The sequence below is a fragment of the Castor canadensis genome, chromosome 9 (genome assembly GCF_047511655.1).
Source record: "Castor canadensis chromosome 9, mCasCan1.hap1v2, whole genome shotgun sequence".
NCBI lineage: Eukaryota > Metazoa > Chordata > Mammalia > Rodentia > Castoridae > Castor > Castor canadensis.
In genome coordinates this window covers 43,031,658-43,044,449 of record NC_133394.1, presented here as the reverse complement: position 1 = coordinate 43,044,449, position 12,792 = coordinate 43,031,658, and the positions used below count along the sequence as shown (strand labels likewise).

At 38.3% G+C, this 12,792-nt stretch overlaps 1 protein-coding gene across 6 annotated transcripts in view; it reads left to right on the top strand.

Moving 5' to 3' along the window:
- Elovl6 (ELOVL fatty acid elongase 6) overlaps positions 1-12,792 on the top strand; it is a 111,628-nt gene that overhangs the window by 77,682 nt on the left and 21,154 nt on the right. The gene's annotated exons all lie outside the window — the stretch shown is intronic.

Below are 12,792 nucleotides of genomic sequence, written 5' to 3'. Positions count from 1 at the left end.
GAGATATACTAGAAAACATTGAACTATTCATTTTAGTATTTATGATGGTCCACTTGTGTTTTTTCATATTCATATTATATAACTATTCTACCACTAAGCAGAAATGGATGGTATCATTAAACACCTCGTTAGTCACTTACATCTTATTAATCTGATCAAGCACAGAGAGGATTTTCTCATGAAATTCCTAGCATCTGCTCATTTCCATGATGTTGGATCCTTGCATCTGAACTCTCACCTACAGTATTTTTATATTTGAGGGAAAATTATCTCTATTTTAATGAGGTCTTTTAGCATTTTACCAATATTTTAATGTTCTCTGAGCTTTTATTATTAGTTATTTTATGAACTTTAAGAAAAAAGCAAAAAAAATGGTACAATGACTCATACACTGGTGATTCTCCTTAAGGAGTGTCAGCATTTGGCTAATTTTGCTTCATCTATTAACCTAAATTCCCCCTTATCTCTAAATAATTTGGGTAGAAATAATTCTGACTGAATTGATTACAGAGCTAAAAGATAAGTGTTCATCTTCTCCTCCTTCTTTTCTCTCTCTCTCTCTCTCTCTCTCTCTCATCTATCCGTTGACAAAACAAGATTATTTCCCGAGTTTACCCCATACAGTTTCCCCTGGACTGGATTTTAGTTGGTTGTATTTTTCTGTAGTCTAAATTGGTGGTTAGATCTCTAGAAGGATGATTATATTTAAGTTTAATATTTGACTAGACTTTCTATAAGAAACTTGCTTTCATCGGCTATCAACTATTTATGGCTTTTACAGATAAGGCCAGATAAAGACTCGATTCTTTGCCTATATTTACCAATCTTTTGAAGAATTACTACCTGGACTGGCTGAGTGGATCATGCCTGCCAAGCAAGCGTGAGGCCTGAGTTCAAACTCCAGTACCAAAAATAAATAAATAAGAAATAAAAAAACATGAACTCATGGATTTGTATTTGTTTGTATCAGTGGAGATAGATGGTAGATAGATAGAGACAGATCAGACAGATAGATAGATAGATAGATAGATAGATAATGTTGATGTATTTTAGTTCATTGCTGCTCATTTTGATGCTGATAGTTTGAGTTGTGTTTTTGTAGGACAAGATATTGCAGGCAGGCATGCCATAAAGTCCTTGTCTGGACATGGAGCCATTTCTCCAAACAGCCTCTGTGCTTCAGACAAGGAGAAAGAATATAAGGAAACATTCTCTGGCTACTAGAATTTAAAAATTAATTTTTATCTTCTTACTCAAAACCAATAATATTTTCATCTTTTTTTTTGAAGGCCAAGTGCATGAAAGTTTTCTTTGCAGAATCAGATTTTTGTTTTTTTGAAAGCTAAATGACTGAAACGTGTTTGTTGAAGCATAAAATAACCAAGGTTAGAAACAACACAAGCATGACCTGAGAAAAACTGGTTGTTTTGAAGGTCAAGTTGCGGGATGATACCCAGCCACGTTTTCTTTCTCTCTGCACCAGTAGAAATGTGAAGCATTCATATTGCATAAAAAACTCAATGAGCGTCCAGTCCCTCTGTTTACTGAGCATGGCAAGTGGACTTCCTCCCTTGATGAAGGACGTCCTGCCTTTGTCATAACTAGAGAATCAATGTCTAGTCTGAAGATAGTGACTCTGTTTAGCATTTTGAGTTGTGTGTAAATACCTATTCAACCTGAGAACCACAGCATTTCCCATTGGTTGGCTCAGACATAACTGGCTCAGGTATGTTACATACGCAATAACATAACTCCAAAGTAAATGGTAGCTACAGAGTAAAACAAGTCTTTCCCTTTCTGTCCTTTCCCAGCATGTGTGTGCCCTGCAGTGTACACACACACACACACACACACACACACACACACACACACAGAGTCATTTATGTACCCCTCCTCTTCCTGTTCCCCACAATTTATTCTATCTGCTATCTTCAGAGTTTTAGGTAAAAGGCTTCTTTGAGACCTTACATCAGAGGTTCCAATGCCAGCTCAGAGTAGCCCTGATCTCCCCTCCATATAAAATTGCCTGACCTTAATAAGCACCAGGGGAGCATCAACATAGGTAATGAAGAGGAGTTCCGATTTTGTTAGCATTTCCCTTGGTTTTTAGGTATCTAAAACTGGATCCTTTAATCATGCTGGAACTACTCAGACTCAAATCGCAATAAAATGACACCAGTTGAATAATTCATGCCTATTGAAAAACCAAGCACTGTAACAAAAATTAGAAATGACAACTTTCCATCCTTTGAAAGTAAGATAGAGCTTCTAAACTGGGGTCTGTATATCCTGGTCTGCTCTGGACAGCGTTAGTTTTTATCTCATGTCTCAATGTCATTATTTGTCACTCTTCATTCACCCTATAAGTCCTAATGTAAATGATAATAAAATGATCTTCTACCTATTACTCACTGAGAAATTGTAGTGGCTCAACAAAATAAACAAAAAAGAATACCAAGATCTTTTGCCAGCTTACCGCTAACTGATCTTTATTTTTAGTATTGACCTCTGTACTGAAACTTGATCTCCTGTATACTATACTTTTGAACAGTGGCACATCATGACTTAAGTTTAAAACTTTCAGACTAGGTGCCTTTTGGGCATCCTTTTATTTATCACAATTTATCACATGCTAGTGAACATCTTTTAAGTCACTCAAACAATACAAGTGACTCCTCCAACCAGTCACCAACTGTACCCATTTTTGTCTGGTATCATAGGTTCCTGTCCAAATCTTAGCCATCACTTAAACTTGGAATTTTTCAGTGATCTTGTTAGCCCATATCAAAATGTTGCCATTTTGTCTTTAACCAGACAGTAGTCTGCCTTATGGATGTATCTTCTGGGAGACTATAAATTCTGTGAGGCAGGAATTGTATCTTGCTGTTCCTGGATGCCTATGGCACACGGTTGTTGAATTCACAAATATAAATCTGACACTTAGCCTGTTCTCCACCACATTTGATTGATGTTTTTAGTTATTTCACTTTAAGTTTGTTTGGTTTCTTTGAGAAGGGTCTCACTACATAGTCCAGGCTGTCTTTGAACTCACGATGAAGCCCAGGCTGGCCTCAAACTCAGTCTTTTCCTGTCTCAGCTTCTTGACCTCTGGGATTGCAGGCGTGTGTCACCACACCCACCTCATCATTTCACTTTTTCTACCTCACCTCAGACCAGCCTTCATTGGAGCTGTTTGGCTTTGCCTGTGAACATAAAAGCAGGTGTGGCAAAATCAGAGTTTGATGTCCTCTAATGGCAAGAGCCTCCAACAATCTGGTCTTCATCGCTGCCCAACCTCTCCTCTCCTCTCTTCAGTCCTCTGGCCTTCTTGCTGTTCCTGAAACATTCTAGCAGACTCATGACCCTCATTTGTCTCTTTCCTTTGCCTGGCACGCTGTTAGCTCAGACATTCCAAGTGTTTATCCCCCTCCCTTAGAACCTCACACAGATTTGACCTGGGCGAGGCCTTCCCCAGCCTCCTTAAACCTCAACACTCTCTGCCTTCCTGACTTTTCTCCAGCACTTATCACCTTCCAGTCCACTATATCCTCCTTTGCTTGTTTGCTGTCACTCTTCTCCCACTGGACTCTCAGTCCCATAAGGGCAGGGAGTTTGTGTGGTATCTTGTCATGGTTCTAAAACCCAATTAGGTGTTTAATAAATCTCTCTCTCTTTTTAATTAATAAAGGAAATGAAGATAGGAAACATTACTAATAACTATTTATGTTTCTTTCTAAAGAAATAAGGAAAAGTTTTCTGCTTTTCTATCCAGTGTAAGAACTAATACTTGGAGTTTGAAGTGTTTCCAGGGAAGTAATTAGATTAATTAAGCAAATTCATGATATTCTGCACTTTTGATTTTTTTCTTTGCTTGTTTTGTTTTGTTTTTTGAAATTTGTCCCAGAATGAGGGACATTCCAAGCTGCTGTGAGATGGGCTTCCTGTTGAGAAGTCAGGAAAATGTCACCCTGCTTTGCAGATGGCACGGGGATTCTGGCCAGTATAGACAAGGCTGGCCCCTCTTTTCTTAGCCAATGTCCTTGCTGATGGGCTCTGACTTTCAGGTCATCCTGCTGCTGTCAACTTGACCTTAGTACCATCAAAGGGAATGCCGACAGACCTGACAAAGGTTTTGTGTGCAGACAAAGAATGGCCTCTCAGTAAGACCTCTTATTATCCCAGGCACTGCAGACTTGACAACCTTTGCCTGTTTACCACTGGAAAAGCTATCCAATAGTTATTTTTTAAATTAAGTGTTTTCCTTTTCTAGCTATCAAAGGATTCTCTGTGCACAAAAACTGAAAACCACAGGAAAGTGTACACGCAGTCTTCAATCTCATCACGCACAGATATTTACTGTTAATATTTTGGTGCACGCTCATCCTGTAACTTCAGAGCAAACTTGATCCTTTCATCAGAATTTTCATTCTCTGTAATGCACTTAATATGTTTATGTTTGGACAAAGGTACAACTTCCATAATATCTTTGTATTACAGGAGCTAAAACAATTTCAAAGATGTTTTTACTCATTTGGCTAAAATGAATTAGCACTTAAATAGTTGGCATACTACATCTCTTCTGACATTTGGTTGAAGAGTACCATGGGCATTCTAGATGTATGTATATATGATAATGCCTGCAGCATTTTTTAAGAATTGTTTTGAATTAAGATTGAGTTAGGGATTACGGGCTGATAAACTTCCTGTGTTACCTCACAAATCCTGAAAGAACCTTTCTTGTTTTGCAAGGTTTGAGGGGGTGATGTATGAGTTTGTCTAACAACAAGATTTTGAATTCTTAGGAAGTCCAACAAAAGTAAGCAATGAACTTTTTGTGAAATTGCCTAATTACATATCTGAAATGCATCAGATATGGCTGACATCCATTACTATGTGGAGGTAACCACTTGCAGATTGACAGAAGGAAATGTTAAAGTGCATAACATGAAAGAGACTAGAAGTTTCTATCTTGGAGAGTCCTACTAACAAGCACAGAATTAACTGAAACATTAAGAGACAAGTTTTCCCTCCTCTAGTAGTCCACATGTCCTGAAGGTATGGATCTAAGTAGAAGACCATAGAAAAAAACCACACTGTTATTATCTACTGCTGTTTAAAAAAATCCTTCTCCCAAATAGCATGCCTTTCCCATATGAAGCAACTCTTGCAAGCCTTTTGTGACCTTAGTCTTGAAAGTATTGGCAGCTCTTTCATGAAAGCTTTCAAGTTTTATTCCCTGTATCTCAATCAAAAGCTCCAACTAGTATCTGCTCATCTATGTTGATGATGTTATGGAATCGAAAATTACATGATTTTGCAAATGACCTAAGGAGCACTGGCTTTTCTCCTTGCAATCAGCAGTTCCTTTAGCCAGTGCTACCAGTAGCTGGATTTGTTTAATTGGTAGGTAGCTCTTCTTGGAACACATTTCCTTCCATTTATGAACAAAAATTTTCAAGTGAGAATTGATGTAGGCTGTTCCCGTGATTATCACTCATAACTAAGTTGTTTGCTTCAGGCTGTGATACCAAACAATCCTCATTGTATTCACTGTTGTCTAAGAAAGTTCTTATGGTGTTCAGAGTCCTGAGACTTAGAATCGAATCTGTGTAATTAAAATGATTGATTCGGGGGCACAATACTTCATTGCTTGCATATTGTAACTCCTGACAGTGCAATAAAGCAATGATTTTCTTTGAATCCTTTCATTTTGTTTCTAATGGTACACAAACACCCCGAGTGATCTATGTTTGACTTTGGTGAAACACAGTCTACACAGTTTCACCAGAATCTTTGAGTGGGAATACCTGAGAGGCCCGAAAGTTTCCAAACTGAGAGTCAGGGTCAACTTAGCCTGGCCATTCATGATCTCTGTTTTCCCAGAACAGGCTGTGAGATGTCCTATAAATCCTAACTAGGTTTGTAATTTAAAACATTTTTTAACATTTAATAAAATCATGTGTTTATAACCTTTCTTCCAAAGTGCAGGAATTTGTAAAAAGAAAAGTGACAATCAAAAAAAGACTAAGTGACTGACTCTACTGAAGATTAAGCAATCTTTTAACAAAACAAAGCTATAAGAAATCCCTTTGGGTAGAAGTATTTTGTACTGAAAATCAGCTATGAAATAATAGCTATTTTTAAAAAAATTATCTCCTTCATCCCACCAGAAATTTTAAATTATTATTTCTTCTGAAAATGTAGATGTGGTTAAATAACTATATGAACAACGTGGGGGTGAGTCTCCCTGCTGTGATATTAGTGACAGGTGCACACTGGGAAAGTCATTCAAGTATTTCTACTAACTGAGGAGTGGCGTCAGAGACAGCTGGGCTTGGAAACCTTCCGAAAGTCTTCTGTTGTTTCCTGTGTTGGATGAAGTCCAAAAGTGAGAATAATTACCTTTTAGAGCTGCCAAGTTTGCAAGCCATTCTGATGACTCTGGTCTTTTAGTAGGAGAAAAACCTGAGTCAAGGTGCAGGACTGGTGGCTGAACTTTATACGAAATATTTTTAAAGGAGCAATTTCCTGCCACGTGGTCTGTTTGCTTTGACTAATGGAACATACAGTAGGGTGCCATGTGCAAAACCAACCTGATCCAAAGCACAGAAAGCTCAGGAGAAGAAAATCAATTTATCTACTCCCAACCTGCCATAACAATTCAGCAGTTGAGGATCTCAAACAGGCCTCTGTGATTTTTAGATATTTTAATCAGAACCTTTGGGAGATTACAGGACAGGAGGAAGTCCTCAACATTGAATAGGAAATGTTTACTGTTCTGAAAACTCTCCATCTTCCAAAAATTTGTAAGAATACCCTGATTTAAAATGAACAGGCCCCCTCTATTAGAATAGAGACCTGGTTACAGGTTTGCCTTTAGGGTTCCATATCTGATGAGCATTTGAGATAGTAGATGCTAGGTGACTTATCTCGGCTAACTTCCTCATCCTTAGATCCAACCTACAAAGAAAATACCATTATAGGATGATAACATTTGATAAGTTGAGCAAAATCCTTAAATATTTCAAACTAATCAAATACTTCAGAACTTTTTATAATTCAAGATCAATTTTTCCCATAGGAATAAATGTCAAGTCCAGATGTGTCTTCAGAACCCATAAATCTATATCCATATCCATGCTATTTTGTGTTTTAAAATGCAATTTTAAGCACGACAGATAAAGATCAACTAATGTTTCATCATGTCTAATTTGGGTTTTTCACTCAGAAGTACTTGGTTCTGACAGTGGATTGTTTGTTGTTTGTTTTCATGCCCTAAGGTTTGAACTCAGGGTCTTGTGCTTGCTGAGCAGGTGCTCTACGACTTGAGCTATGTCCCCTGCCTTATTTGCTTTAGTTTATTTTGCAGTTAGGGTCTTGAATTTATTGGGGGTCAGCCTCAGGCAACGATCCTCCTACCTCTGCTTCCCAAATAGCTGGGAGTATACTATGCACCACCAGACCTGGCTTGTTCTTTGAGATAATTTCACTACCTTTTGCCCTTAGCTTTCTGTTCTGCCTCTAGGACTATCACTTAATGAGTACTTGGATAATTGTTATAATTCCCCAACAGTGATCAACAAAATGACCAGCACAGAAGTCACCCAAATCACTTTGGACTTCTGAGGCACCTATACAAACAGTGGCTCAGAAGATAATGACAAAAATGGGGGTTCTTTCTGTTTGCCACTTACTGTGCTGTTATCCTGTGGCAATATCGTAGGTGTAATTTAGATCAGTTAGGACACTGGCTTTGAAATTATGTGATTCTTGAGTAAGTGCTTCATGGTCCTTTAAATTTTACACATAAGGTAGCTCCTTATTGATATTGTATATAGCAATATTTCACAATGTCATGGTTCAAATTCATATGAAATTCAACCAGTACAGACTCTGCAAATGAAGTACTGTCACTTAGAATGATATGAAATTTATCCATAGATACACCCTGATTCAACTTAAAAGCCCACAGTCTTTGCTCAGTGCTGTGCTGCTTATATAACTGGATGGCCAGAGTTAGGGCTAAATCCTGAAAGACCCTGAGTGGCTTCAGCTACAAAGGAATATTGGGCTGAGAATGTAGTTTATTTAGTTGATAGAGCCCTTGCCTAGCATGCATGAGGCCCTGATTCAGATCCCCAGCACTGCAAAAAGGAGAGAATAAGAAAGGAATATGGTTTTATGAATGTCCCAACTGTGCCCCCTGGACCATTTGCATCAAAACATCTAGAATGTTTTATTAAATTCTCCTGTCTAGGTTCTCCCCCAAAGCTATCACCTTGGAGCCTCTAGTGGTAGAGCCTGGAAATCAACATTTATAACAGCATTTCTGGTTATTAACTGTCCCTATTGGACAGCTAAGAGCTCAGGAGATGTTCAGGCCATGAAAAGTCCAATGCATGGTGTGACTTTCTGGCCCACCTGGAATACCTGATCCTTTACTCATGCATTTCTTACTCATTGCCTGACCTTTCTACAGACATTTTTTTTTTTCCAGCTCTGTAGACTATTAACTGGGAGTACTGAGATAACAGCAGAGTTCTGATAACCTTTCACTTGAGGAAGTTGCTTTTTCAGGCAGCTTCCTGGTCTGCTTCATGTCATTTCTGCAGAGCCCCATGAGGGAAGCAGCCCCAACACATCATCTCTTTCCTCTTAGAACCTCCTATGAGGGAAATTTCTCCACAATTCTGCACTCCAGACACCTACCTGCATGTATGATTTGCCACGTGGCTCATCTTACCTTAAACTCAACATGGTCTAAAACAGTTTCATAAAAATGTTTTTAGCGGCCCTCTCAACTCGCCACTACAAGTTAATTAACCAACAGAAAATAAGTTAATAATTAAGTCAGTTCCTCTTTGTCTCAGTTCCTGGCGTCATTTATCCACCCTGTTGGGCAGGCCAGCGACCTTTGGTCTTCCTTTCTTTCTTGCAATAATCACGCCACCCACAACAGTGTTTCAAGAAGTCTGGTCAGCAATACTGCTAAAATACATGACAAGTTATCCTCTCCTTTCATGTCCACTGTGACTGTGTACCAGCTACCAGCATCATTTGTAAATGAGAAATTCAGGATCTTTCTAAATGTTCTCTTTGCTTGACTTCTTATATAATAGCAAGAACAGATGTTCTTTATTAATATTTGTAATTATTTATATTAATAATGTGATAATTATATTACAGTCCAATCTCCATATGACAGCCTGCATTATCATTAAAATACAAGTCATATCCTGTCACTCCTGCTTCAAACTCACCAATGCCTGTACAGTGCAATTGAATAGAATGAATTTTATTACTGTTATTATCGGTATTAGTATTTTTGTGCCTTGTAGTTTCTCAAAGGCCCTACAATCTTTGGGCCTTGACACCTGCGTTGATAAGCTCCAGCTCCTGTGTGACTTGCAGTGTACCCCACTACCTGGTGTGCTCTTCTAGCTTATGGCAGGACTAGCTCCGATCAATTATCAGCTCAGATGTCACCTCTTCTGTGAGGGCTTCTCACATCTCAGTAGGCCTCCCTGACCCCCACCTCTAGTTACTGTCAGTTCACCCAGTTTTATCATGATTAACCACTCCAGGAGTTATTAACCTACTTTTATGTATTTGTCACTTTCTCCTACTAGAATCTAGGGTTGGTGAAAAAATTTTTCTTATTTTTTCTTAATCCCTTGATACTAAATAGAACCTAGTGTGGCACAGACGTAGAATAAGTTTTTCTAAGAGAACGAACCCAACAGAAACAATCTAATTAAGTCAGAATTTTCTAGAGGGTTATCTGTGCTCTCTGGTTTTGCTCATGTTGGGTCCTAGATTCTTGTCTTAAAGGTCAGGTAAAATTAACTCATTTTGATATTTACATGTAACTAACTGAAGGGGTTCCTTAATTTGAGATTTTTGTGGAGTTGTTAAAGACTTTCTGAACAATGGTTGAGTCCATATTCATAATGAAAACTTGATGAGGCTTCTCGTGTAGTGAGAGGCAGTACATTATGCAGGACAGTACTGGTCTCACTCATTGTCTTCCCAAGACATTGGCTCTAATGTTTCCCATTTCATTAGAACTCATCACAGATTCTTCATTTTCACTCTAACAGATCCAATTTATAGATGATAGTGCTGAGTCGTTATCAGGCAAGATGCTGGCTGTGGGCTTGATCCTGGTGCTCAGTTTCTCTGGTCTGCGAGCTGTCCATTGCCATCTTTGTCACCATACTTCCTGCCACACCGCTGTGCTTATTATAGGTGTCATCATCATCATCTGTGTGTACCCCCACACCACCCCCGCCTCTGCCCCCATACTGGAGTTTGAACTCAGGGCCTTGCACTTGCCAGGCAGGCACTCTGCCATTGAGCCATATACCAAGCCCCTACTGTGGTTTTAGTCAAGCTGTATTTCAGGATTTCATGTCTTCATTGCTAGAACCTTCTTATTCTTGATAGTCATGTTAGCATTTTTACCAAAGGCACGTGTCACCTGCTTTGGACTTTTTGTGTTTGTTTATTTGTTTAGTTTTGAGCTAGGGTTCCATTATGTAGCCTAGGATGGCCTGGAACTCATGATCCTCGTAATTCCCTCCCAAGTTCTGGTATTACAGGCATGTCCCATCATGCTAGTTTATTGTTGAACTTTTTGATTTGTCTTTTTTTCCCTTAATATTTTAAAAGTCATTAACTGGAAGATCCATTTAATTGGCATTAAGGAAGTGATTCCTCAGGTGGAGGAGCTTATTAGACTTAGAGACATCTAAGGCCCTCTTCTTAGTTATAAAGAACAAACTTACCATCACAACCATTTTTATGTGTGCAGTTCAATAGTGTGTTAAGTAGATTTACATTGTTGTGCATCCAATTTTTGAACTTTTTCATTTTGCAAAACTAAAACTGCATCCAATAAAAGATAGATAACTACATTTCTGCCTCTCCCACCTTGGCAACCATTCTTCTTTTCATATACGTGAATTTGACTATTTTAGATACTTCTTAAACTAAATCATATGGCATTTTTGTGACTGGCTTATTTCACATTAATGTAATGCCCTCAGGCTCATCCATGTTGGAGCAAGTGTCAGAATATTCTTTTTAGGCTGAGTAATATTCCATTGTGTGCACATATCACATCTTGTTTATCCATTCATCCATTTACAGACATGTAGGTTAATTCTGTCTCTTGGCTATTATGAATAATCCTGTTTGGACATGCACGTACAGTGAACTCTTCAGATTTTCTGTTTTCAGTTCTATAAAAACTGCATACCCAGAGGTAGCTTTGCTGAATCATAAGGTAATCTATTTTTAATTTTTAGGGGAATTGCCATACTGTTTTTCTTCACCCCTACACCATGTTTCCTATTGCTAGTGCACAAGGGTTCAAGTTCTCTAGCCAGCGCTATGTATTTTCTGTGTTTTGCATAGTAACAATCCTAATGGGTGTGAGGTATAGTTCATTGTTTTTATTTGTATTTTCCTAATGATCAGTGAGGTTGAGCATACTTTCATGTTTGTTTGTTTTGTAGCCATTCACATTTATATATCATCTCTGGAGAAATGTCTATTAAGAAACATCTATTTATTTTTTTAAGCAAGTTATTTGTTGTTGAGTTGTAAGCATCCTTTTATATAGTCTGTCAACCCAATGAGAAATGATTTGCAGATATTTTCTCCTGTTCCCTGTGTTGCTTTCTCACTCTGTGGATTATATCATTTGATACACAGAACTTGGGGATGTAGGACTTTAGATGACATAAAGGGCCCAGGTCTCCTTGTGGATTAGTCTCGGTTCCAGCTCCAAGAGATGAAGGAATGGGAGCACAGTTTAATATAAGAATCTCCATGAAGACCAAAGCCAGTCATGGAAGGAGTCAGCCATAGAGCTCACTCTCATTTCCTTCAGGTCTCTGCTCCAATGTCACTGTATACTTTTTTCTACATGTATATATATATATATATATATATATGCATATATATATATACATAAATAATATACATTAACTATATAATAAAACAGCATGCCACATCTCTGCCCAGCACTTCCTGGCATCCTTATCACCATCTAGCATACTATATATTTCCTGACATACTGTCTTCTCCCTTAAAATGTAAGCTCCAAGAAATGTGATTCCTATCAAGTTGACTGCTAATCCCAGGATTTGATACCATCGACTAAACTTTCCCAGGTCCCAACATTTCAACTCTCTGCTTCTCTGACTGAAATATGCCTAATACATGTAAACTACCCAGGAAGCATTGAATTATTGAATAATTAAAAATCTCCTGACTGAAATTAGTTACAACCCACACCAATTTATCTGCAATGCTGTAGGTTGAAATTTTACCTCATATTCCAGGAAGAATATGGAGCGTTCCAGTCATTCCTTCATTCAGCTGGATTTGTCTAATCCTAACATCGTGGGAATTTTTTTTACAGATGGAGGAAGAAAAGTTGGATTTTGAGACAGAAAGGAGCAGAGATAGGGAGAGGATGGAAAGCTAAGTACACAAACCCTCTGTCTTCCAGTGGTGTTCTAGGCCATGTCTTCTCATTTTCCCTGAAACATCAGGTGGAAACTGACTTCTCCTGGGCTGCCTGGGAAGTTAAGGTGAAGTGGAGGCAATTCACCTTATTTTCCAGTGTTTATATTTAATAATAAAAGAAAGAACTTTCTCCCTTAAGGAAATTTACAAAAGGCTGGAGTGTTCAGGTGTGTGTGATGAAAGCCATTTGGAAAATTCAGTAGTCTGGGTCCATGTAGCAAGAACAAGAAGACCTTAGACTTTGGGAAGCCTTTG